We start from the raw sequence: 27,664 nt of genomic DNA, 5'->3' as shown, positions 1-27,664 counted from the left end.
ATTTTTAAAACGCTTATTGATTCCCTAGATATTTTACAGAAATTATAAATTTTCCTCACTGTACTGCTTCCAGTGGTCACAAATAATTGATCTCAAGCAGGTCTTGATATGATCAGAATTAGTCTTATGGAAACTCTAGTTCACGTTATTTTTTTCACCAACTCAATTTCTTACATCTTCAGTGATTTTATCATTGCCTGTACTTTTGTTGGAATTTTTATTTGTAGGGAAAGTAACTGATTCCGGTGAAGAGATAATAAATGGTTTAAATGGGCAGCATGGTGGCACAGTGGTTAGCACTGCTGCCTCACAGCGCCAAGGACCAAGATTCGACTTTGATTTTGAGCGACTGTCTATGCGGAGTCTGTACATTCTCCCCCTGTCTGCGTAGGTTTCCTCCAGTGCTCTGGCTTCCTGCCACAGTCCAAAGATGTGCCGGTTAGGTGGATTGACCATGCTGAAATGCCCCTTAGTGTTCAATGGTTAGGTGGGGTTACAGGGATGAGTGGGGAAATGGGCCTGGGTAGGGTGCTCTTTCAGAGGGTTGGTGCAGACTAAATGGGCCAAATGGCCATCTTCTGCACTGTAGGTATTTTATGATTCTTTTCCATGATTTTTAATAGATTGAGAGCTTTTGCACGGGATTCTCCGACCTCCTGCCGGGTCGGAGAATCGCTGGGGGGGGACAACGTGAATCCCGCTCCGCCCCTCCGACGCCGGCTGCCGAATTCTCCGGCGCCGGTTTTTTGGCGGGGGCGGGGATTGTGCCACGCCTGTCGGGGGCCGTTGGCAGTGCCTCCCCACCCCCTCCCCCCGGCGATTCTCCAGTCCCTTATGGGCCGAGCGGCCGCCCGTTTTCGGCCTATCCCGCCGGCGTGGACTAGACCAGGTCCATACTGCTGGGATCTTGCTCTGAGGGCGGCCTGCGGAGTCCTCGAGGGGGCGTGGGGGGAGGCCCCCACGGTGGCCTGGCCCGTGATTGGGGCCCACCAATCTGCGGGCGGGCCTGTGCCATGGGGGCACTCTTTCCCTCCTCGCCGGCCTGTGTGAAGCTCCGCCATGGCCGGCGTGGAGAAGAAATCCCCTGCGCATGCGCAGGGATGATGGCAGCAGTTCTGCGCCTGTGTCAGAACACACTGGCTCTCCTGCACGTGCACCAACTCGCGCCGGCCGGCGGAGGCCCTTCGCCGCCGGTTGGCGCGGCGCCATCCACTCCAGTGCTGGCCTAGCACCTAGAACCTTCCGGACGGCCCGACGCTGGAGTGGTTCACGCCACTCCTTGGTGCCAGTCACGGCCCGCCCCGCCAGATACCGGAGAATCCCGGCCTATAAGTTTCAATGTAACTGTTTAATTAACTGCTCTGTGATTAGAATCCAAATACTGAATGGCATCAGGCAAGTGCACAAAGTAAATTATTAATGTACAAAAAGAGGTTGCATCTGACCATAGGAAGTAGAATGTTTAATAGGTTGCAATAGACGGAATTGATGTTCAAGTAAGATGAGATCAAATGGGTCAAAGGACGTCTTTCATCTTTAGCTACGTTGTATATAACCGCTAGATTGAATGAGTTCTGCACATTTCTTGCAATATATCAGAAGTCAGTGTGCCTGAAAACTGACAAATTTAATGGTTTCTAAACCAGTGGCATTAAATATTTACCGCAGTGTTAAACCTCTGTTAGAAAATGTTATCCAGCACACCAACCTTGTGTTATCTAAAACTTAAACACCCATTTCCCACATGGCCCTAAGTCCAAATAAGAATTAACTCACATGCTTCTGAAGCCAGAAGGGCTATTAATGGATTGCTGTCTGTCAATATTAATGCTGCATAAAGATGTAAAAAACACATGTATGTTGTAGAGACACACAAAAGTGTCTTCATTCGGCTCTTCGGCTTCTTGAGCTCAACATTGAGTTCAATAAGTTCAGATCATCAACATAGTTTCCATTTGTTTCACATATTTGGTACTGGTAATGATTCTGCTGAAGCTATTTGCGCTTTCTCTCGACCCACCTTTTGTTTCTTTATCTGGCCGATCGCAATCTGTCCTGCCGTCAATCGTATCACAGACCTTCCCTCTTATACCTGCCACTCACACCCTTTTCCTGCTTGTGCACTCGCTTAAAAGACAGCTCTGATGAATGTTTATTGGCCTCAGACATTAACTCTGTTTTTCTCTCCGCAGATGCTGCCTGACCCGTTGAGCCTTTCTGACATCTTCTGTTCTTATTTCAGATTTCCGGCATTGGCAATATTTTACAATTTCTTGAGGTAGAAATTTGGTTGGGGCCAGTTCTCAGATGTCAAATGAGTTCTGGGGCACTCTCTGCACCCAAAGACAGTGGCTCAGGGATCACACAAAATTGGTCCTTATTTTAGGCCTCAACCCCAAGGTAGGGGCAATCTGCGGGGAACAATTGTGCATGTTGGAGTAGCTCAGTAATCTGATGCCTCCCACTTCACATGTATCTTCTTGAAGGCAAAGGAGCAAGGGATGGGTGTTGCCTGGCAGCAAAGGTTTTGCAATAGAGACAGGACAGGCATTCTGGCTTTCACCTCACTTTCCGCCATTTCCTCACGGTCCCTTTAAATACAACTGGACAGGTCCGTGTAGAAGCAGAAACACTTAGACAAAACAGGCACAGTACAAACCTTGTCTAGTTTGTCATGACCAGGGCCATGGAACAGGTGCAGGTTCCTCTCGTGCATATTTAAATTGGGTAAACGCTGATTAAAAGATCAAAAAGCGGTAAACGTTCATAAGAGCATGAGATCCTGAGAAATAGGAGTCGCTCATTCAGCCCATCAAACTTGCTCCGTCAGTCAATACAATCATGGATGATCTGATTGTGGCCTCCGTGACACTTTCTTCTCTGACTTGTCAATCAAAATCCTGTCTAACTCAGCCTTGAATATATTCAATGGCCCAGACTCCACTGATGTCTGAGAGAGAATTCCAAAAACTAATGGTCTGATGAGAGAAGACATTTTTCCTCCTCTCCACCTTAAATGGGAAACCCCATTTAATGGCCCATTTTTCAGATCTATTCTGTTATGCACTGCTCACTTATCATAACTATAGTCAATCATGGCAGCCCTTCACAGAGCCTTCAGTGACTAACATCCTGCACACAGCAGCACTTTCCCTCAGGGATACTCTCACATAGCTGCCAGATAGGCCTTTGAGCTAAAATATTTATCAATTCCTCCAAACTTAAGGCACAGTCGGAGACCATCCGACCCCTTGCACTTAGTCCAACTTCTCTGCTTTTTGGCCATAATCCTGTAAATTCCTCATCCTCAAGAACCCGTCCAACTCCATTTCTAAAATTATTTATGGAATTAACTTCCATCATATTTTCGAATCGAGCCTTTCAGATCCTGACAACTCTGAGTCAAAACAATTCTTCTCATCTCCCCTCTAGATCTTTTCCCAGTGATTTTAGATCTATGGGGCGCGATTCTCCACAAATGCGGCGAGTCGTACAGGCTGCCGTGAAACTGGCCGTGTTTCACAGCAGCCTCCGCGCCCCCTCCCGGGACCCGATTCTCCTCCCCGGTCGGGTCTAGCAGCGGGGCCCCGTGAACCACGGCATCGCAGGCTTAGCGACCGTCGCTAAGCCCGCGCGCCAAGGGTCACGGCGGCTGACGCGCACGATGACGTCAGCCGCGCATGCGCGGATTGGACGGCTCCAACCCGCGCATGCACGGATGACGTCTTCACGCAGACGCGTCAAACCCGCGCATGCGCGGGCCATCATGCCCCTCAGCCTGATCCTGCGGGGCGGCGGAAGAACAAATAGTGCGCGGGTATCAGACCCACTGCCCGCGATCGGTGCCCACCGATTGCAGGCACCGATTGGCACGGCCGCACCACGACAGGTTGTCGGGAACAGAACTTTGCGGCCGTTTTCACGAACGGTGAGAGCAGGTGTGTTTGCGTTCGTGAAAACGGCCGTAAAGGCCTGGGAACTCGGCCCATCGGCTCGGGGAGAATCGCTGTTCGCCGTAAAAAAACGGCGAGCAGCGATTCGTGTCGTGGGCCGGCCGTGGGGGGGGGGGAGAATAGCGGGAGGTCGGGAAAAATCTCGGGAAGGCCCTCCCGCTATTCTCCGACCCGTCGTGGGGGGCGGAGAATCACGCCCATGGGGTGGGATTCTCCCAGCTCCGCGATGGGCCGGAGAATCCCCGTGAATGGGCCACGCTGCCCCGATACCTGCACGCGATTCTCTGCAGTGCGGAGAATCGGCACCATTAGCGCCGGTCACGGGCCGCTCTATGCGGTTCGCCCACCGATTCTCTGGCCGGTTGGGCCAAGTTGTGGTAGGAAAGGAGACCAGTCCCGCCGGCACCGTTCTAACCTGCTCTGGGCCAGCGTGACCTCGGCGTGTAAGGGTCAGGTGGCGGCCTGTGGGGGGGGAGGGGGAGTCCGACCCTGGGGAGGTCTCCGATGTGGCGTGGCCCGCGATCGGGGCCCACCGATTGGCGGGCCGGCCTCTTTGGCTGGGGGCCTCCTTTCCTACGCAAAGGCCCCCATAGCCCTCTGCCATGTTGCGTCGGGGCTGGTGCGTTGAAGGAGGTCACTGCGCATGCGTGCGTTGGCGCCGGTGCCACTGTACATGTCCTCGTTGGCGCAACTGCGCACGCACGGATCCCACGGCGCCCAGTTCGCTCCGGGATCTGCAGTTGGAGTGGCGCGAACCGCTCCAGTGTCGTGTGGCCTCCTGTAGGGGCCAGAATTAGACGTAGGAGCGGCCAGTTCACACCATCGTAAAACGCGATGGCGTTTACGACGGCGTGGACACTCACCAGAGGAAATAGGGCGGGATTCTCTGACCTCGCGGCGGGGCGGAGAATCGGCGGGGGTCAGCGTAAATCCCCCCCCCCCCGACCACCCCGCGATATTCTCCGGCTGCCCAAAAATCCCGTCGACGTGAATCGTGCGGCGCGCCTCGGAGAATGTCGAGGACCGGTGCGACGCAATGGGCCCCGGGGCCGCCCCAATTCTCCGGGCCGAATGGGCCGAAGTCCAGCCGAATTGACCAAGGACCACGCCGGCGTAAATCAACCACCTATTTAACGGCGTCAACCAGTCGTGCTAGTTGACGCCGGCAATCGCGGAGGTAGGGGTTGGCGTGGGGCGGCCGCCGGAGAAGTGACGGCACAGCCGCAGGTGGTGGGAGGGGTCGCAGGAGCCGTTGGAGTGTGTGTGCCAGTGGGGGAGGGAGGAGGGGTTGGGGAAGGGGGATGGGCTGTGGGGGGGCGGGTCTGGGGGGGAGGGGGTTGGAGAGGTGAGGGGGGGCCGGGGGAGGGCGAGTGATGGAGAGGGTGCATGCCGGGGAGGAGGAGGGGGGTTTAGGGACGGTGCGTGCCAGGTGGGGGAGGGGGGGGGTATCCGCTTGGCCATGTGCCAGCTGGCAACAGTCGCGACCATGCAGCCCATGGCACCTGGCTGCGGGGGGTTGGGGGGGGGGATATGGGCAATGATGACATGTCGTCTATCCCCCCACCCCTACCCCCCACCCCCTGCGAGCCTTTATGTTTGGTCATCACCCAGTGATGTTGGCTGCTATGGCGGGAGCCCCTCTTCTACATGTTGTCCTGGGGGAGCAGGAGCAGGAGCGTGCCAGGGAGATGGCGGAAGCTGCCGCAGAGGAGCGTGCCGCAGGGTGGCAGGTGGCAGCCGCCCAGGCTGGAGGGCCACCCGGCCGACAGGACGAGGAGGAGGAGGAGATGGTGGTGGTGCCACGGTGACGGAGACGCCCGATGAGGCCCCGTGTGTATCGGCCCCGCTCGTCGTACCAGGACCTCATGGACTGGGCATGCAGGAGGGGACTTCGGATGAGCCGGAAAACCATTGCCCATATCTGCCACCTGATGGCACACCTGGCACCGCATGGCACTGGGGGAGAACACTGGGGCAGTTAAGGTTACGGTGACCCTGAACTTTTATGCCACGGGGTCTTTCCAGGCGCCGAGTGGGGACCTGTCCAGCATCTCACAGACATCGGTGCACCGGTGCATCTGTGCAGTGACAGACGCCCTTTATGCCATTGCAGACCGCTACATCCAGTTCCGTGTGGACCGGGCCAGCCAGGATGCCTGGGCAGTGGGCTTCGCTGCCGTGGCCGGGTTTCCTATGGTCCAGGGCACGATCGATGGGATGCACGCCGCCGTGCGACCACCTGCAGATAACAGGGCCATGTTCACCAATAGGAAGGGGACCTATTCATGAATGTGCAGGTGGTCTGTGACCACCGCATGAGGATCCTGTACGTTTGTGCCCGGTACGCAGGCGGTGTACATGACCCATCTGTATTGGTGCAATGTTTCATCCCCGGCATGTTCGAGGGACGCCCACCCCCTCGGCTGAGGGGCTGCCTGCCGGGCGACAGGGGATACCCATTGCGGTTGGGGGTGATGACGCCTGCACGGAGGCCACAGATTGACGCGGAGAACCGCTGCAACGATGCCCATGCAGCGACCATGGATGTGATGGATAGGTGCTTTGGGCTGCCCACCATTACCGGCTGGGCCAGTTGGTACGGGACAGGCTGATAGCCACCCGGTTCACGGGCTGGGGGAGGTGGGAATCACCAAGTATGGGCACATACTGCATACTACGGCACCAGCCATTCACCCTCACTCCACCCACCCAACACCAACCACCCTCACCCCACCCGCATGCACACCACCTCTCCATTGCACCTGCGGCACAATGGGCCGGGCTCACATGGTCGCAGGTGGAAGCGTGTCTATTGCAGGCCATGGAGGATAATGACAACCTGCTCTGTGAAGAGCTCTGGGCTCTTGTTGGGCAATGTCTGACCCATGGCCACAGTACCACCCTCCACCTGGACCGTCCCTGCATGCGGCCGTGACACTGCTGCGTACGGTCCCATCGTCTGTCCTGGGGGTGGCAAGGGCGAACCGGAGGAAGAGGGGGCAGACTCACCTGAGGCCGATGTTCTATCACCCCTCACACACACTGGCGCTCACCTCACCTTGCACGCATCAGACAAAGCACAAAGGCAGCTTCTGTAGGTGTGAAAGTGATTTTAATAAGACAGTTCATACATGTGCTCTAGCCCCAGAACTAATCTGTGCCCTGCACCCGTGCCAACTTACTCAGTGTCTAATTTTTTTGGCCTTACGGGCCTTATGACTACGTCTAGGTGGTTCCCCAGACGGTACAGCAGAACTGGAGGTGGACTCCTGTGATTCCTGCCCTGTGACTAGGGATGCCTTTGGGGGCCTTTTGCTGGGCTGGCCCGGCCGAAATGGGCCAGGCTGCGGCTTGGGAAACTGGGATGGTGAGCTGCCAGCCTGTCCCGCCTGTTGCCCACCAAATGCACCTGGGACGGAAGGGGGGGAGGAGCCCGAGGTGTCGCGGTGTTCCGGGACCTCCCCTACACGGGGTCCCGGAACGGTCCCCAGCACCTCCTCCTCCCTTGGGGTGCCTGATGGCCCCCGGGCCTCTCCATGGGCCGGGGGTGCGAACGGACCGATAACCCAACGCCTCCTCGATACCTGCCGCTGCCAGTCCTGGAGGCCCGTGCTGGTATCAGCAAGGATCTGCACGTTTGCAGCCATGGAGCTCAGGGAGTTGCCCATCCCTGTCTGTGCTTGGGTGATGCCGGCCAGCACCTGGGCAATGGCGCCGCTGCCCCCAGCAATGGTCTGCAGAGACTGAACCATTGCCCGCTGAGACTGGGCAATGGCGTTGAGCGCCTCTGCGATCTGCAGTTGGGTCTCGCTCATGGCTGCCTGTGAGAGGGCAGCCATGTCCTGGGCCACGGATGCCGCCTGCACGGAAAGCCCCACACCTTGCATACTGTGACCCATGTCTGACACCGTCGGACCCATTGACTCCACTGCGGACGCCACCTGTGCAGTGTCAGCCTGGGTGGCACGCATGACCGGCACCATTACCTGCTTCTGCACGTTGGTTGCCTCCTCCACCTGCGTCTGCAGCTGCCGCAAGCCGGCCATCACCCCCTTCGATCGTCCCTTGGTCCGTGACTGCATCGGGTCTATGGGTGGATGTGGTAACTCCAGGAACCCGGGACCCGTCTGGGCGGCAGATGGTTGCCTGCGCTGGACTGCTCTCTGACCTCCCAGCCCCACGGCTGCTCCTGCCTCCACCTGCTGTACTGGGACGGCTGTGTTGTGCGCACCAGTTAGTTTCCAAGATGCCTCATCGCTAAAGTGCCCAACCGAGGTGAGTGTCTCTGCGATGGTGGATGGTGTAGGAGATAGCAGTGGCATAATGGCATGCTCCTCATCCTACCCGAAGTCCAGGGTCCCCTGGAGTGGTGATTCCTGTCCATCCGTCCTCTGAATGTGCGTGTGTGCGTCAGTGTCCTGTGTGTCAGTGTCCTGTGCATCGGTGTCCTGTGCATCAGTGTCCTGTGTGTTAGGGTCTTGTGTGTTAGGGTCCTGTGTGTTAGTGTCCTGTGTGTCAGTGTCCTGTGTGTTAGGGTCCTGTGCATCGGTGTCCTGTGCATCAGTGTCCTGTGCGTCAGAGTCCTGTGCGTCAGTGTCCTGTGTGTTAGGGTCTTGTGTGTTAGGGTCCTGTGTGTTAGTGTCCTGTGTGTCAGTGTCCTGTGTGTTCGGGTCCTATGCGTCAGTGTCCCGGGCGTCAGTTTCCTGTGGTTCAGTGTCCTGGGTCGTCTGCGACAGGGGCCTGTTGCTGTGGCTGCCCTCCTCGTCGCTGGGTGTGGCCCGCCAGCGTCGCCGCACTCGCGCAAGATGTGGGAGGTGCCCGCCTGGTGCTCTGGGTCTGTCCCTGGCTCATGACCGCCCTGGAACATCCTGGGGGCATCGTATGCCTGATGGGCCGGGTCTTCCCCCCTTCCCCCATATCCCCCTTCCCCCTTATCTCCATAACCCCCGGGATATGGGGTAAGGGGGCTATGGGGGAAGGGGGATATGGGAGAAAGGGGGATATTGGGGAAGGGGGGATATGGGGGAAGGGGGGATAGGGGAAGGGGATATGGGGGAAGGGGGAATATGGGGGAAGGGGGGATATGGGGGAAGTGGGATAGGGGAAGGGGATATGGGGAAAGGGGGATATGGTGGGAAATGGGGGAAGGGAATATGGGGATATGGGGAGGGTGGTATGGGGAGGGGGGTATAGGGGAAATGGAGGAAGGGGGATAATCCCCCTTCTCCATATCCTGGGGGACATGGGGGAAGGGAGATTAGGGGGAAAGGGGGTATAGGGGGAGGGGGGATATGGGGGAAGGGGGATGGGGAAGGGGAATATGGAGGAAGGGGGTTATGGGGGGATATGGGGGAAGGGAATATGGGGATGGGGGAAATGGAGGAAGGTGGATAATCCCCCTTCTCCATATCCTGGGGGATATGGGGGGAAGGGGCATATGGGGGAAGGGGGATGGGGGGAGGGGAATATTGGGGAAGGGGGGTATGGTGGGAAATGGGGGAAGGGAATATGGGGGATATGGGGGAGGGTGGTATGGGGGAAATGGGGGAAGGGGATATGGGGAAGGGGATATGGGGAAGGGGGGATATTGGGGAAGGGGGGATATGGGGGAAGGGGGATATGGGGGAAGGGGGTTATGGGGGAAGGGGGATATGGGAGAACGGTGTATATGGGGAATTTGGGACATGGGGAAGGGGGAATATGGGGGATGGGGGATGGGGGATGTGGGGGAAGGGGACATGGGGAAAGGGGGGAAGGGGGAATGGGGATATGGGGGATATGGGGGAAGGGGGATATGGGGAAGGGGGGATATGGGGGAAGAGAGAATATGAGGGATGGGGAGATGGTGAAGGGGGCAGGCAGTGGGGGGGGGGTCTCACTTGGCACTGCGCGGCGGGCGGCCATTTTGCCGGATCTCCGGGGGGGGGGGCCACGTGGCGTCACTGACGGCGCATGCCTGAATGATGGGTGACGCCGTCGCGAATGGTGTCACACTGCTACTAGCCCATTCCCGGCCGGAGAGTTCGCGACGTTTCGGGGGGCCCGACGCCGGAGTGATTCACGACATTTTTGGTGTCGGGTTCGGGCCATCGCGCTGATTCACGGAGGATCCCACCCACTCAGGCGTCTGGCCGCTCGGAAGGTGCGGAATCCTCAGGGGCAAGGACGCCGCCGCCAGGGTTGGCGCCGCTTCAACCGGCGCCGAAGGGCCTCCGCCGGCCTTTGTGAGTTGTCACATGCGCGGGATCGCCAGCGTGTCCTGCCGTGATCCCAGTGCATGCGCGGGGGTGTTTTTCTCTATGCCAGCCATGGCGGACCGTTGCAGTGGCTGGCGCATAGGGAAAGAGTGCCCCCACGGCACAGGCCCGCTCGCAGATCGGTGGGCCTCAATCGCGGGCCAGGCCACCGTGCCCCCCCCCCCCCCCGAGGCCAGATCCCCCTCCCCCCCCACCCGAGGACACCGCAGGCCGCCCGCAGAGCCAGGTCCTGCTGGTAAGGACCTTGTTTGATTTACGCCGGCAGGACTGGCCGAAAACCACGCGGCCACTCGGCTCATCGCGGAGCCAAGAATCTCCGGGGGGGGGGGCAGGGGGGGGGGGGCAATGGCCCCCGACCCACCAAAAAACCAGCGCCGGAGAATCCGGCAGCCGGCATCAGGGTGGTGGGGCGGGATTCACGACGCCCCCCCCCCCCCCCCCCCCCCCCCCCCCCCCCCCAGCGATTCTCTGACCCGGCGGGGGATTGGAGAATCCCGCCCCATGTATTTTGGGATTTGTGGGAGGAAACCAGAGCACCCGAAGGATACCCACGCAGACACAGGGAGAACGTGCAGACTCCACATAGACAGTGACCCAAGCCGGGAAGCGAGCCTGGGACCCTGGAGCTGTGAAGCAACAGTGCTAACCACTGTGCTACCAAGCTATCTGCCATGTTTCCTAACAATGTATTATCTGAATCCATTATTTATTCTCAGCATGTTTGGAAGTAAGCAATTTCCCCTGAAGAAAATCATTAGACATATGAGAACCACCACATAACACAGAACTAGACACTAGTATCAGTGTCATCTCAGTCTCAGCGACTTTAATGGATGAAGAAAAACACCAGCCCTAGCGCTGCCACCCAGTAGGCGATGGGGATTCTGTGGGCATTGGGACATTTCAGATCCCGTTTCCCATCTAACACAAGTTTCACTACCTTTTCAATCATTTGGGGTCCCGTGGGTTTGTTTTTTTCGAATACATTATTTTCTGATCGACTCTCCTGTTGCAATCAGTGAACAATTACAAAGATTAGGCCTTTGTATTATTGGGACTTTTGATTATTTCTGCCCTTCGAAACTGGATAGCTGAACAGTTTGCCATCAGAAATGTATCAATTTTCGGTGGTTTACGGGGCTATTTTGGAGGAGGAGAAGGTACCGCTAGAAGGGATCAAAGCAAAGTGGGAGGAAGAGTTGGGAGAGGGTATGGAGGAGGGGTTCTGGTGTGAGGTGCTTCGGAGGGTGAACACCTCCACCTCGTGAGCGAGGTTGGGGCTGATGTAGCTGAAGGTGGTGTACAGAACACACCTTCCAAGGACGAATACAAGGGTGATATACATAAATGATCTGGAGGAAGGTATAGGTGGTCTTATTAGCAAGTTTTCAGATGACACGAAGATTCGTGGAGTAGCAGATAGTGAAGGGAACTGTCAGAGAATACAGCAGAATATAGATAGATTGGAGAGTTGGGCGGAGAAATGGCAGATGGAGTTCAACACGGGCAAATGCGAGGTGATGCATTTTGGAAGATCCAATTCAAGAGCAAACTATACAATAAATGAAAAAACCCTGAGGAAAATTGATGTGCAGAGAGACCTGGGTGTTCAGGTCCATTGTACCTCGAAGGTGGCTGCGCAGGTCGATAGAGTGGTCAAGAAGGCATATGGCATACTTTCCTTCATCGGAAGGGGTATTGAGTACAAGAGTTGGCAGGTCATGTTACAGTTGTATAAGACTTTGGTTCGGCCACATTTGGAATACTGCATACAGTTCTGGTCGCCACATTACCAAAAGTGTGTGGATGCTTTGGAGAAGGTGCAGAGGAGGTTCACCAGGATGTTGCCTGGTACAGAGGGCGCTAGCTATGAAGAGAGGTTGAATAGATTAGGATTATTTTCATTGGAAAGACGGAGGTTGAGGGGGGACTTCATTGAGGTCTACAAAATCATGAGAGGTATAGACAGGGTGGATAGCAAGAAGCTTTTTCCCAGAGTGGGGGACTCAATTACTAGGGGTCACGAGTTCAGGGTGAGAGGGGAAAAGTTTAAGGGAGATATGCGTGGAAAGTTCTTTACGCAGAGGGTTGTGGGTGCCTGGAATGCATTGCCGGCGGAGGTGGTAGAGGCGGGCACGATAGCGTCATTTAAGATGTAGCTAGACAGATACATGAATGGGCAGGGAGCAGAGGGATGCAGATCCATAGAAAATAGGCAACAGTTTTAGATAGAGGATCTGGATCGGCGCCGGCTTGGAGGTCCGAAGGGCCTGTTCCTGTGCTGTAAGTTTTCTTTGTTCTTCTTTGTTCTTTGACGAGGATGGGCCGATTCTTTGAAGGGGTAGAAGATGTGTGTGAACGTTGGGGAGCGGGACCTGTAAACCACGTTCGTATGTTTTGGTCCTGCCCAAAGCTGGAGGATTACTGGAAGGAGGTTTTTAGGGTAATCTCTAAAGTGGTGCACGTGAAACTGGACCCGGGCCCTCGGGAGGCCGTATTCAGAGTGTCGAACCAGCCGGGGTTGGAGACGGGCACGGAGGCAGATGTTGTAGCCTTCACCTCGTTGATTGCCCGAACGCAGATCCTATTGGGGTGGAGATCAACCTCTCCACCCTGTGCCCTGGCGTGGCGGGGGGACCTACTGGAATTCTTAACGCTTGAAAAGGTCAAATTTGAACTGAGGGGAAGGATGGAGGGGTTCTACAATTCATGGGTATTATTCATTATGCACTTTCGAGAATTGGATCACATCGAACATTGTGGGGGGAGGACTATTTGTGTCAATGGTGACTATGGATGATTCCTGATTCCTTTTTGACATTTGTTTATGTTAACATGCAGGCTAATGTCTGGGGTTTGGTGGGAGGATGGGATCGTTGTTATTGATACGGGATTGACATTGCATTTGTTGCTGATTATTGTTTATTGTTGGGTGTAAATTTGGGAGAAAATGTGAAAAAGGAGGAGAATAAAAAATATTTTGAACAAAAGAAATGTACCAATTCAATGAATGTGAACATGGAGATAATTGTCTGGGCGTAACTATAAGGTATTTACAGCAAATCAGTCTATAGTTGGCACCTCACTGAGGAGATGAAAGGCGGCCCCGAGGACAATCACTGGTTTTCGCTGTGGGACGAAATCTGTAGCTTCAGATGAAACAGTCACTCTGCACCTGCATTGCAGACCAAGTCTGAAATTCCTCTGACTCAAGCTAATGGTTACTTCATGACAGCTTCTAAGAACCAGCTAGGGAATTCTAAAATTCCTGGCGTTTAGATCACAGTTGCAAGTGAGAAGCCACTAACAAGCCAAGAATTTTCCTACATTTACTAAATGACAATAACAGTGAAATGGAGAAGGAACATATGAGAACAAAACAAATCTCCAATGGGCTAAAGAAATTCTTGGAAAGAAATACAATTCAATCGAGAAAAAAGGACCGAGTAAAGGTGTAAATCCCCTCAATCCATCCTTGGTATTACGAATGAGCACAAATGAAGTGTGACTGTCCCAGATGACACAGGCATTTGACTCTGTTCTGAAGTCAAATGAAACAATTCAGCAAGATTACAACCTGGCTGATTGTGAGAGGATTTGGTAAAAGCATTTGGAATTAATAACACACTGAATCAATTCAAGATAAAAGTGCTCATTTTTGACTTGATCTGTCAACAACAATAACTTACGTTTGTGACTCGCATTAAAATGCCCTAAGACACGAGACAAGAACAATTATTAATCAAAACAATTGTCACCAAGTTACATAAGGAAATTTTAAGACAGATAACCAAAAGCTTGGTGAAAGAGGAAGGCAGCTTTTAATGAGAGAGAGAGGCAGACAGGTTTAGAGAGGGACTTCCAGAGTTTAGGCCCAGCAGCACAAGGCACAGCTGCCAGTGGTGGAGTGATTCAAGTTAATAGATTAAGAGGCGAGCATTGGGGGAAGTGAAGAGATTTCAGTGGGTTGTAGGGCTGAAGGAGATTATGAGAGACAGCCAGGACAAAAGATTTGAAAACTGGGATGAGAATTTTTTTAATTAAGGCATCCCTGAACACGAGTAACGTAGATCAGCAAGCTCAGTTGGCGATGAGTGAATGGGAGTAGGTGCTGGTTAGGGCGCGGACAGTAGAGTTTTGGATGAAGTGAAGTTATTAGAGGATGGATGATGGGATGGCAACCAAGAGACTCAAGAAGCAAACACAGAGAATTCTGCCAAAATGCAGCAGGTCTGGCAGCATCTATAGGGAGAGAATTAGGAAAATACAATTGTGAAGGTGTAAATCCCCTCAATCCATCCTTGGTATTACGAAGCTAACGTTTTGAGTCCATTTCACTGCCATTCAGAATTACGAGTGGGAGAAATGTGTTGGATTTTGTACTCTATAAGAGGGTGTGGAACAGCTGGAGCAGAGTAGAATCTCCATGATCAGTGGGAACTGGGAGTGATTGTACCAAAGATGTAGCAAAACAGAACAATAAGTGAGTCCCAGAGGTTGTGGTGGGGTGGGGAGGGGGGGGGGGAGGGTTACATTGTGACAAACAAAGGATAAGTGGAGAAAGGTCACCGATTAAAGTTGTTGAACTCAATGTTGAGTCCTGAGGGCTGTAATGTTCCTCATCAGAAGATGAGCTGCTGCTCCTCTACTTGTACTTTTTAAAAATATAACATTTGTTGCCCATCCCTAAATGCCCTCGAACTCTGTAGCTGCTAGTTTTTTTCAGAGAGGGCAGTTAAGAATCAACCACAGCACTGTTGATCTGGAGTGACATGTAGTCCAGATCGGGTAAGGACGGCAGATTTCCTTTCCAGAAGGACATTTGTGAACCAGATGGGTTTTTAACAACAATCGATGATAGACTAGCTTCATATTCCAGATTCACCTGAGGAAGGAGCTGTGCTCCGAAAGCTCGTGATTCGAAACAAACCTGTTGGATTTTAACCTGGCGTTGTAAGACTGCTTACTGTGCTCACCCCAGTCCAACCCGGCATCTCCACATCATTCATATTCCAGATTTATTCATTGAATTTAAATTCCACCAGCTGCTGAGGTGGGATTTCAATCCGTGTTCCCAGAGCATTACGGACCCCGGATGTGTAGAAGATTTTAGTTTAGACGGGCAGCATGGTCGGCGCAGGCTTGGAGGGCCGAAGGACCTGTTCCTATGCTGTACTTTTCTTTGTTCTTTGTTCTATGAAACTGGGCCTCTGGATTGCTATATCAGTGACATTACCGCTACACCACCATCTCCCTGTGCAATATCATATATTATATCAGAATGTAGCATTGTGCAGGGATTGGAAATGTCTGAAGTTCTTGGCTGTGTATGAAGTTACATGCCTCCACATATGTTTTCATCAAACAGTAAGGGCCATGGATGATCATACGATGTCAGTTTAATTCCACACTGCAGACTAGTATTGCCAGTCAATTGCCATTGATATCCTTCACTACTTGTTTAAAATGATAAATATGAATTCAATGCAAAAGAACAAAGTGAGTGGTGGAACATGGGCTAGTGATTCCCTCTCTTTTGTAAAATTACCCTCACAAAATATGAGGAGTTTAGTTTTCCTGTAAGATACTTAAAGAAACATACCCAGAAACACAATGGAGTGTATTTTCTTCCCTCACATACCATAGGGTAAATGCATACCTTGCAAAAGAATGGAAACGTGCTGGTATGGTGGGTCATCAATGATGTGAAGTGGGTGGGACGGAGTGGTCGGTTTCATGTAGCAACTGTCTGTATTTCTATGCTGCTCTGAGAAGATCGGAGATATAAGTCCAAAGATGTGCAGGTTAGGTGGATTGTCCATGCTAAATTGCCCTGAATGTCCAAAAAGGTTAAGTGGGGTTACTGGGTTACGGGGATAGGGTGGAGGTGTGGGCATGAGTAGAGTGCTCTTTCCAAGAGCCGGTGCAGACTCGATGGACCGAATGTCCTCTTTCTGCACTGTAAATTCTATGATTCTATGATTCTAAAGAGTATGCAGGAACAGAGGAACCTGGGGTGCATGTGAAAAAATGAAAATCGCTTATTGTCACAAGTAGGCTTCAAATGAAGTTACTGTGAAAAGCCCCTAGTCGCCACATTCCAGCGCCTGTTCGGGGAGGCTGGTACGGGAATTGAACTGTGCTGCTGGCCTGCCTTGGTCTGCTTTAAAAGCCAGCGATTTAGCCCTATGTGCTCTGTGTGTTCAGAGGTAGCAGGACATATTGAGATTCGTTAACAAAGCATGTGGCTTCATAAATTGAGGCATTGAGAACATAGAACATCGAACGTAGAATCTCTAGAGTGAAGAAGGAGGCCATTCAGTTCATCGAGTCTGCAATGACCATCCGAAAGAGCATTCTATCTAGGCCCACTCCCGCACCCTATCCCCGTAACCCATGTATTGATCATGGCCAATCCACCTAACCTGCATATCTTTGGACACTAAGGGACAACTTAGCATGGTCAATCCACCTAACCTTTTTTTTAAATTTAGAGCGCCAAATTCTTTTTTTTTCCAATTAAGGGGCAATTTAATGCGGCCAATTCACCTACCAGGCAAGTTTTTTCAGTTGTGGAGGAGACTGACACAAACTCAGCAAGAACGTGCAAACTCCACACAGACAGTGACCCAGGGCCGGGATCGAGCCCGGTCCTCAGTGCCGTGGGGCAGCAGTGCTAACCACTGCACCACCATGCCATCTCCAATCCACCTAACCTGCACATCTTTGGACTCCGGAGCACCCGGAGGAAACCCACACAGACATGGGGAGAATGTGCAAACTCCACACAGACTGTCACCCAAAGCTGAAATTGAACCCGGGTCCCTGGTGCTGTGAGGCAGCAGTGCTAAACATTGTGCTACAAAAGCACGCAAGATGTGCTGAATCTGTACAAAACTCTGGTTAGGCCACAAATAGATAATGGAGGATAGTTTTGGCCACCACACGTTAGGAAAAGATGTGAGGGTCCTCAAGAGGGTGCAGAGGGGATTTACCACAATGATTCCAGAGCTACAAGGTTTGTTCAGCAAAGCTGGGGTTGTTCACCTTGGAGCAAAGGAGATTGGGCACAAATTTGACAGAGGTAAGTAAGATTATGACACGTTTGGATAACACACAATGCTAAACTGTTCCAATTGACTGCAGATACAAGGATTAAGGAGCATAGATTTGGTCAAGAGTTGCAGGGGACACAAGAAGAAGAAATGTATTTGCACACTGAGTATGATAATGATTTCAAAAGGAAATTGGATGGGCACTTGAAGGAACTAAATTTACAGGATTATGGGTTCCGAATGAAAGAATGGGACTGATTGCTCCAAGATGACGACCGGCGCGGCGCGATTTCCACCCCCGCCGAATCTCCAGTGCCGGAGAATTCGGCGGACCGCAAGGGCGGGATTCACGCGGCCCCCCCCCCGGCGATTCTCCGACCCGACGAGGGGTTGGAGAATCCCGCCCATTGAAAACTTTTCTTGTTCACGTTAGCAATGCTTAAAGAAGCCAATTGTGAAAGAATATTCAGTGAAAAGTAGGGATGTGTTTGTTCATCAAATGGCCTCTGACTTGTTCCAATATGGTGATTTGCCCATTTTATGGACTGCATGAGGAGAGAGAGAAAGGACTGAATCTGGCACTTCTTTCAGGATACAAAGTATTGGAAGCCTTACAGTGACTTGTGTGCTAGGTATAGGTTAACACCCAAGATTCATAGAATCAGAGAACAGAATCATAGAATCCCCACAGTGCAGACGGAGGCCATTTGGTCCATTCTAGTCTGCACCGACCCTTGGAAAGAACACTCGACCGAGTCCCACACCCCTACCCTATTCCCATAACCCCACTTAATCTTTTGGACACTAAGGGGCAATTTAGCATGTCCTAACATGCACATCTTTGGACTGTGGGAGGAAACCTGAGCACCGGGAGGAAACCCACGCAGACACAGGAAGAATGTGCAAACTCCACACAGACAGTGACCCGAGGCCGGAATTGAACCCGGGTTCCTGGTGCTGTAAGGCAGCAGTGCTAACCACTGTGCCACTGTGCCGCCACTCATTTACTGAATGGAATGATACATCTTGACACAATAACGTCTGTCAAATGTGATTCACGTGAACTGAATTGATGTTGGACCGAAAAGTTATTGTCTGTCTTGTGAGAGATTTTGGTTGCCTGACAGTAGAACATTTCCGATACGGACTATTTTCTGGAAAAGGACTCTTCACAATATGACCTTGGAAGTTATTTCAAAGAATCATTATTTGCATTACGTGAGAATAAAAAAGCAGCCAGGGAAATCAATTTTGTCGAACATTCCCTCAGAAACTATCCCCTTCAAAGCCAACATATCGCGTGCAATGGGAGATGGTTGTAGTTGTTGGAGGTCAATCATCTCAGTCTCAGCATTTCACTACAGGAGTTCCTCAGGGTAGTGTCCTAGGCTCAACCATCTTCAGCTACTTCATCAATGACCATCCTTCCATCATAAGGTCAGAAGTGGGGATGTTCGCTGATTACTGCACAATGTTCAGCACCATTCGCCACTTGTCAGATAATGAAGCAGTCCATGTTAAAATGCAGCAAGACCTGGACAACATCCAGGTTTGGGCTGACAAGTGGAAAGTAGCATTTGTGTCATACAAGTGCCAGGCAATGACCGTCTCCTACAAAGAAGAATCTAACCATCTCTCCTTGGCATTACCATCACTGAATTCCCCAATATCAAAATACTGGGGGTTACTATTGACCAGAAATGGAACTGGACTAGCCAGTTAAATCCTGACTCCCCAAAGCCTGTCCACCATTTGCAAGGCAGAAGTCAGGAATGTAAAATAATACTCTCTACTTGCCTGAAGGAGTGCAGCTCCAACAACACTTAAGAAGCTTGGCTTCATCTAGTACAAAGCAGCCCACTTAATTGATGCCCTATTCACTGCCTTCAACATCCACTCTCTCCACCACAGACACACTGGCAACAGTGTGTACCACGACGATGCACTTCAGCAACTCGCTTCTTTGACAGCACCTTCCAAACCCATAACCTCTACCCCTTAGAAGGACAAGGGCAACAAACACAGGGGAACTCTACCACCCATAAGTTCCCCTCCAAGCTGCTCATCATCCAGACTTGGAACTCTATCATCGCTCCTTCACTATCACTGGGTCCAAATCCTGGCACTCCTTCCCGAACAGCACTGTGAGTGTACCTACACTGCATGGACTGCAGAAGTTCAAGAAGGCAGCTCCCCACCATCTTCTCAAGAACAAATAGGAATGAACTATAAATAGTGGCATAGCCAGCAATGCCGACACCCCGTGAAAGAATAAAAAAACATGTGTGTACACAAGCGCATGACCACACACACATATACATATACATACAAGTGCATCTATTGACAGATACAATGGTCAATGCAGATGGTATAAGTTCAATCCCACAAACAAAAATGAAATTGTTTCAAGTTAAATGATGGATGTAAGCCTGGTTATCAGTGTGTCAATCAGCTGACGAAGGAGGCAAGCTGAGTGGTTATGTGATATTCATCTGAGGTCATTACAAGGAAGCAGATGGAAATTAATTTAGGTTGGTTACAAAGAACTGAATATGCCACAAGGCAATAGCAGCAGTAAGGGCCTCCAAACCACTTGCCCTCTCAAAGTTTTCAGAGATGTGAAAAGATTCCCTGAACAACCAAATAATATTTCATAAGGCAAATGCAGCAATTGTCTATTTAGCTCCTCGAGCAGCCCCGCATGCAGACCCCAGCCGCAATAGATTTTGTTAACTTTTAAAAGGTGTCTCTCAGTCTCTCACTCTCCTGCTGACTCATGTATTTGATGAGGTGACAAAGTGTTTTGTTCGGGGCTCATTTCATTGAACAAATATTCCTGTTCACCCAACCTGCCACTGTCAAATAATTACAGAACCATTGTGTCTCTCATTAGCCGGGATTACAACCCTAGTGCTACACAGGAGCCAAGAGTAGCCTTTCCCAGAATCACCGTCATTTACTTCCTTCAACTCTACATTTTGCTTCTTCTGTCTGAGCTCCTCCATTTTCCTTTCCGCTCCTCTCTGTAAAATTCTTTGACACAACTTCCTCTGCACAAGAAGCACCAGGGAAATGTTAATTGTTGTTGGTTTGCATTGACTCTCAGTTTGAGAAGGGAATTTATTTTTTTATATAAATTTAGAGTACCCAATTCATGTTTTCCAATTAAGGGGCAATTTAGCATGGCCAATCCACCTACCCTGCACATCTTTGGGTTGTGGGGGCGCAACCCACGCAATCACGGGGAGAATGTACAAACTCCACACGGACAGTGACCCGCTCTGGGATCGAACCTGGGACCTCGGCGCCGTGAGGCAATAGGGCTATCCCACTGCGCCACATTGTCCAGTCAATTTTTCTCAATATTCATTTTCATGAATGATGGGATGTTCTGTCCGCTAGTAAACAATTTGGTCCCACAATTCTGGATGGAACTTTAATAAGTATGGCCGCTCTAAAATGGCAGAGTCCCGCCAGCGCCGTCCACACCTGGTCGCAGCCGGTGGGAACTCTGCGTGCAGGGTCGGGGGGGGGCGGCCTGTGGTGAGGTGAGCGGGGGCTCTGACCCCGTGGGGGGGCTGAGGTCGGCCTCTCGCTCCCCGGGCCTACTTTCTTCCGCGCGGCCCCTGAACTCCTGTGCCATGTTGCATCGGGGCCGCGCATTGAGGGAGGCCACCGCGCATGCGCAGGTTGGCGCCAGCACCACTGCGCATGCGTGGATCCCGCGGTGCACAGTTTGCACCGGGATGGGAGGCTGGAGCGGCGTGAACCGCTCCAGCGCCATGCTGGCCGCCTGTAGGGGCCAGAATCGGTACTCCCAGCGGCCCATTCACACCGTCGGGAAACGCGACGGTGTTTCCGACGGCGTGGACACTCTGCCGTCGAATGGGAAAATCCCGCCCGTTATGTTTGAATCTCTCCAATTCTGCCTTGCCGCAGTGCCAAAATAGCACTGACAATTTTCCCACAGAAACCTGACACACTTTAAAGTTGTTTTTTGAAGGACATGAGCACCGCCGGCAAGCATAGTATTTGTTGCCTATCTCTAGTTCCCTTGAGGGGGCGCAGTCTTGGGTTTCTTCATGAAAGGCACTTTATAACAGTTTGACCAAACAGAATAGCTTGGTCGGTCACATTCATGAAGAAGTAAGAATCAGAACACACAGGGAAAAGGAAGACAAACTTAAAAGACGTCTAAGTAATAAAACCCTCTTCAAGGTTATGACAGCAGAAACTCTTTTATTTATGTTGCTCTATGGTTACACCATATACATGGACAGATAGACACAAATCAGTAAATTATGTTTATGGCTATCATGATTTTATGGTTAAAATTAATTATAACATTCTGGGCATTCCCATAATAACTAATGGCTTTTGGAACAGGAAACCTTAGGAACAGGCACTCCTTCCTACGAAGGTTCCTTTAAGGGTGCCTTTGCCTTATCGCTATAAATGGCAATTCCTTAATGACTTGTTCAATGAGCTGGAAGACAGAAATGCGATGGGGCTATCTTCTTAACTGATTAGATTTCCCCCCTTTTCTTTTTTTTGTTTTTTTATAAATTTAGAGTACCCAATTATTTTTTCCAATTAAGGGGCAATTTAGCGTGGCCAATCCACCTATCGTGCACATCTTTGGGTTGTGGGGGCGAAACCCACGCAGACACAGGGAGAATGTGCAAACTCCACACAGACAATGACCCGGAGCCGGGATTCGAACCCAGGTCCTCAGCGCGTAGGCAGCAGTGCTAATCACTGTGCCGCCGTGCTGCCCAGATTTCCCCCCCTTTCTATCTGTCACCTAGGAGTCTCAGAAACGAAGGATGGCCGCTGATGCTGGCTGTGTCAGGGTGGCAACAAGAAAGAATAAAAGCTGCAGAGTTGCTTGAGTTTGAAGGCAGCTGCTTCATTCATTTCCCTTCCACACCCACAGGAGTTGGTACTCTGACAACACGACAGAGCTCATTAAATCAAATCCCACTGACTGGGTGAAGGAATGTAAATTAGCCCTTCTTACTCAAGTACATGGACACTCCACAAATTCACCAACTGGCTCACTGTGTGACTTTTAAAGCTGGGTGGTAAACGTATTTGTGACCTTAAAGAGCAGGGCTGCTAAGTTGACCTTGGTTGCTTAACCGAAACTATATACGTGTAAATCCAGTGTAAATCCCTTTCCTTTTACAACTTCTCTCCCACTGGAGTTCAGATCATAAGAAGGTTTACAAGAAGCCATGATTCACTTTTCGATAAAGAGCCCTGACACCAAAAACATATTTCTGATTGAAACGTTGGTAACTCAAGCTTGAAAAAATATGAGCTTTAATGGGGATGATGTAATTAGATTGGACAAACTGTACGTAACATTTCAGATTGACCCAATACAAGAAGAGTAATGATAAAATGTAAATGCTTCACTTTGATGACCAAGTTTTTCATCGAGAGGTACATAACTTCCACGGAATGATGTATTAGACATCCCTGTTTTAAAAGTGGCTAATTGTATTTTGCTAAATTATTTATTAAATTAGTATATCAGCCATTCTTCTACCTGATAATAGTTTCATTTGTTCATTTTAATCTGGGGACCTCTGAAAATAATTAATAAAGATTTAGATGGACCTTCAAATTTTAAATCATTGTTGAAAGGTGACATGTTTTTAATGGTCCCCTTCAGCCTTGTTGAAACATTTCCAAAGGTGAGCCATGATAAAATTCTTTAATAATCTTTATTGTCACAAGTAGACTTATATTAACACTACAATGAAGTTACTGTGAAAAGCCCCTAGTCGCCACATTCCAGCGCCTATTCGGGTACAAGGAGGGAGAATTCAGAATGTCTAAATTACCTAACAGCACGTCTTTCGGGACTTGTGAGAGGAAATCGGAGCACCCAGAGGAAACCCACGCAGACACAGGGAGAACGTCACAAACTCTGGCCGAGAGCATTTTGGATGTTGCTCTTCCTCCGTGCCGATGGAAACATGGGACTTGATTTTCAAAGCACTTTGGGGCCGCGTAATGAAGGTCCCGTTCCCTGACGGCATCTTAGGATCCCAATGCCTCCAGGACATGCTCCAATTTTCAAAGTGATGGTAGGCAGGTGGAGAGGGAATGGGAAACCTGCTCACCTCCAATTAATGGCCCGTTAAGCTACTTGAGGAGCTTGTTAATGGACCAGGGAGAATGGGAATGCAATTTTGAGTCTGAAGATCGGTGAACACAAACAGCCTGGTGCACATTAGAACACACTGGTTAGGTTCAAAGAAAGAAGAAGATTTTTAAAAATCTACATAGGTGAATGATCTCAGGATCTGAGGGAATCTTACACTGGATTGCTTCATTATCTCTCATTTGCCACTTTTGTTCACAGTGAGTCTGCTGACCCTCCAATGTTCTGCCTCCTCTCTTCTGCAAGACAACGACAGGCTCCACCATGGCTGATATCTGCTTTTATTGCTTGTGTACTGCCTACAGGCAGCTCTTGCCTCTGCCTCATGGTAATAATTGGTGTCACTAATTAGTAACCAAGCTCACCTCTGGTTCAATTAGACCATATATATTTAAAGATAGTGTTACATAAACAACACAGATGTGGGACAGGTATTATCAGATGATCAGGTTCCCGACCACGATTTGAAAATCAACCTCTTGGTGTCTCTGAGTCTATTGTGCTAATGCTGTTTAGATTTGTTCCTGAATAATTGGTGGCCAATTTGCAGGTTCAGTCTTACCTGGGTCACGGAATCTGCTACCAGCCAGTTATGGATTCCATAACATGAATAGTGGGGAGACATTCACAAGCATCAGGCTCCTTGAATCTGACCAAAAGTGAAGGCCAATATAAAAATAGCTGAGTGAGTTGCAGCCTTGAAGGAACACCTGGTCTATTCCTGCCCATTAATGTTGTATTTTGCTATGGAACAGGTCACTATGAAGTTAATGAGAACAGTTCAAAGTTACTTACTTAAAATAAAATGACTGTACAAGTCAAAAAAGAGAATATTGCACATATAGAGCACAAGATCACCAACTTCTATTTATATAGCATTTATCAAATCTGAGAAATATCCCAAAGTATTTATGCACAATAAATGAATTTGAATGCAGTCACTAGTCTTCTTTGCGACAGCTCGTTTGTGCATAACAACAATAACTTGCATTTATATAGAGCCTTTAACATAGTGAAATGGGCCAACGCACTTCTCAGCATTTTAGCAGACAAAATAAGGAGATATTGGAACCGCTTGGTCAAATCCATAAGTTTCCAGGATCGTCAAAAAGGGAAAAAGAAAGATTAGAGAGCTTGGAGCTGTGGAATTCCAGAGTGTTGGCTCTTGCCAGCTGGAGGCACGGCCGTCAATGATGGAGCAATTAAAGGTGGGGTGCTCAAGAGATGTGAATTAGAGGACAGCAGAGAAGGCTATTACAGAGATGGAGGTTGGGTGTGGTGGAAGGATGCTGGAGGAGGGGAGGTCATGAATTAGGGTTGCCAAGTGTGATTAAATGCATTCCTGGAAGTATCATCACACAATTTGCACCCCCACCTCAGTCCATCCATGTTTTGGCCAATGCATGCATCACATCCATTCTTGTCACGTGTGGCCTTCCTACACCAATTGCAAAGCAAAAAGACTCATTACCCAATTACATAGGACATAGAACAGTACAGTACAGAACAGGCCCTTCGGACCTCGATGTTGTGCCGAGCTTTGTCCGAAACCAAGATCAAGCTATCCCACTCCCTGTCATTCTGGTGTGCTCCATGTGCCTATCCAATAACCGCTTTGGATGATGCTAGACTGTCAGTCAGCTTCGTTTTTTTCCCCCCATGTTCGATATTTCTATGTCTTGTGAAGAGAAAAGTTCAAAGAAAATGACAAGGGGATTTTATTTTCAATGCCCCTGCGATTTTTCTCCAGGTTTCACATAGCAGTGGCCTGAAGATTGATCTTCAACTCGTGGAGACTCCAGGACAATCCTGGAGGGTTGGCAACACCACCGTGAAATGGGTTTAATAACATTTTTTAAAAATAAATTTAGAGTACCAATTTTTTTTTCAATTAAGGGGCAATTTAGCATGTTCAATCCACCTAGCTTGCACATCTTTTGGGTTGTGGGGGCGAAACCTACGCAAACACGGAGAGAATGTGCAAACTCCACACAGACAGTGACCCAGAGCCGGGATCGAACCTGGGACCTCGGCCCCGTGAGGCAGCAGGGCTAACCCACTGCGCCACCGTGCTGCCCGAGTTTAATAACATGAATGAGAATTTTAAAATGATTGACAGGGTGCCAGTGTAGGTCAGACAACCCAAGGGTGATGGGTGAATGGGGCTTGCAACTTTGGTGGATAAAGTGAGGTAAACCCATGTGCAGAATGTTCTGTTGCCCAGGACATTTTCTTCTGAACAAGGTCACAATCTTTGTGGGATGCACATGAGGGACAAGGAAGTGGTGGGGATGAGGAGGTTGTAGAGAGATGGGTGAGGGGAGTGTGCTAGTGGCCAGGGGAAGGAGGACATGGAAACAGCAGGTAAGAATAGAGGGTGATCAGGAAGTGGGTAGTGGGGGAGGGGTCTGTGTGGGAGCGGGTGAAGGTGGCATCATGTAGGGGCACGAGTTTAGGAGCAATAGTAAAGGCACCTCTGTCATTCTCGCTGGCTCGGTACTCCACAAGCCAGGTGGTAGTGGCGGCTTTGAGGGTGGGGAAACAGTGGCGGAAGCATGAGGGAGTGGAGGGAGCGTCGGTATGGTTACCAATTTGTGGCAATCACTGGTTTGCGCCAGGGAAGCTAGATGGGGGGTTTGGGGTGTGGCAGTGAGCTGGGATTGAGCGGTTAGGGGACCTGTTTATTGACGGCAGCTTTCCGTGCTTGGAGGAGGAGTTTGAGGCAGGTGGGAATGAGTTCCGCTATCTGCATGGAAGCAGGTTTCGATCTTTCCACTCCTACCACCCCAGGGGACAGAGGACAAGGTAGTGTCGAAAATGGAAGCGGGGGAGGGGAAGGTCTCGGAAATTTATAAAGAGCTCATGGAATGGGAAGGAACCCCGATAGGAGAGGTAAAGGGAAAATGGGAGGAAGAGTTGGGCGAGGAATTAGAGGTGGGATTGTGGGACGATGCCTTGAGTAGGGATAACGCGTCCTCGTCGTGTGCCAGGCTCAGCCTGATACAATTCAAGGTGGTCCACAGGGCGCATATGACTGTGACCCGTATGAGCAGGTTCTTTGAAGGGCTGGAGGTTAGGTGTGGATGGTGTGCAGGAGGGTCCGCGAATCATGTCCGCATGTTTTCTTTTAGGGGATTAATGCACTTTATTACAACTTAAATGTTTAAATAATGCTTCCATTTCTGATCATGAATTAGCTCAATGATACCAGTCCAACTTTATTGCAGGTAAAATGGTGAGCAGCAGGCTATTAGGGTCGATGAATTCAACATGATGAACTGCAAACAGCAGATTTAGCATTTTTCAATTTCCAAATCATCCTTGAAGAAAACCAGGTATGGAGTAATACCATCTTCACGATAGTTTAACAATCCAACCATGCCACCGTGGTTCATACTCTCGCCTAAGAAAAACTGATAGTTTACAAAATTGCAATAACTGCCTGGACATTGTCAGTGAAAGTCTTCACTCCTTCTGGATTTTGTATATCTATCCTTTTTTTTTCAGCTCTTTCATATATTCCTTTATATAAGTTCTGTCGGTCGTTTTTGCAAAGTTGACTCCCTTCAGATTGTGATTCAATATAATGTCAACAACACGGACAGTAGAAGACTCAGCCTGTTCACTAGGGGATTCTTGAGAAGCATTGCCACCGATTAAAGACTCTGCAATCGATCCCTCAGTTCTGGAAATAACCTTACCCTCCACCTCATAGGTGATACCCTTGGCGCCTTCTTTGATCTTGTAGATGCCAGAGAACATCTCGTCGCCGGAGATGAATCATTTGTAAAGCCTCATTTCGAAGTGGGCAGTGACGAGCAGCAGCATCAACAACCGTGCAGAGCGGAGAGGAAAAAAAAAGCATGTCCACATATTTTGAGCATGTCCGAAGCTTAGGGGTTTCTGGCAAGGATTTGCCGATGTCATGTCCACGGTATTGAAGGTATGGGTGGTTCCAAGGCTAGAGGTGGAAATTTGTGGTGTGTCGGATGACCCGGGAGTCCAGGGGGCGAGAGAGGCTGATGTGTTGGCCTTTGCCTCCCTGGGTAGCCCGGAGACGGACCTGATTGGCACTCGGAGCCCCCAAAGTCGGGGGTATGGGTTAGTGACATGGCCGGGATTCTCAAGCTTGAGAAGATCAAGTTTTCCCTGAGAGGATCGATGCTGGGGTTCGCTCGGAGGTGGCAGCCGTTTATCGACTTCTTTGGGGAAAATTAAGCTGGC

General features: G+C 50.4%; 1 long non-coding RNA gene and 1 pseudogene across 1 annotated transcript in view; both read right to left on the bottom strand.

Annotated features, from left to right (window-relative positions):
- The window catches only part of LOC119971617, a 36,712-nt gene extending 12,533 nt beyond the window's left edge, over window positions 1-24,179 (bottom strand). The window contains exon 1 of the long non-coding RNA XR_005461875.1: window positions 24,003-24,179. This is a non-coding gene — a long non-coding RNA (uncharacterized LOC119971617). The remainder of the gene's footprint in view (window positions 1-24,002) is intronic.
- Window positions 24,180-26,595: 2,416 nt separating this feature from the next.
- Window positions 26,596-27,238, bottom strand: LOC119971611 (annotated as a pseudogene).
- Between the last annotated feature and the right edge of the window lie 426 nt (window positions 27,239-27,664).

This window comes from Scyliorhinus canicula, chromosome 1, assembly GCF_902713615.1.
Source record: "Scyliorhinus canicula chromosome 1, sScyCan1.1, whole genome shotgun sequence".
In the NCBI taxonomy this organism is placed as follows: Eukaryota; Metazoa; Chordata; class Chondrichthyes; order Carcharhiniformes; family Scyliorhinidae; genus Scyliorhinus; species Scyliorhinus canicula.
The sequence above is the reverse complement of the archived record's forward strand: the minus strand, read 5'-3'. Positions and strand labels throughout refer to the sequence as shown.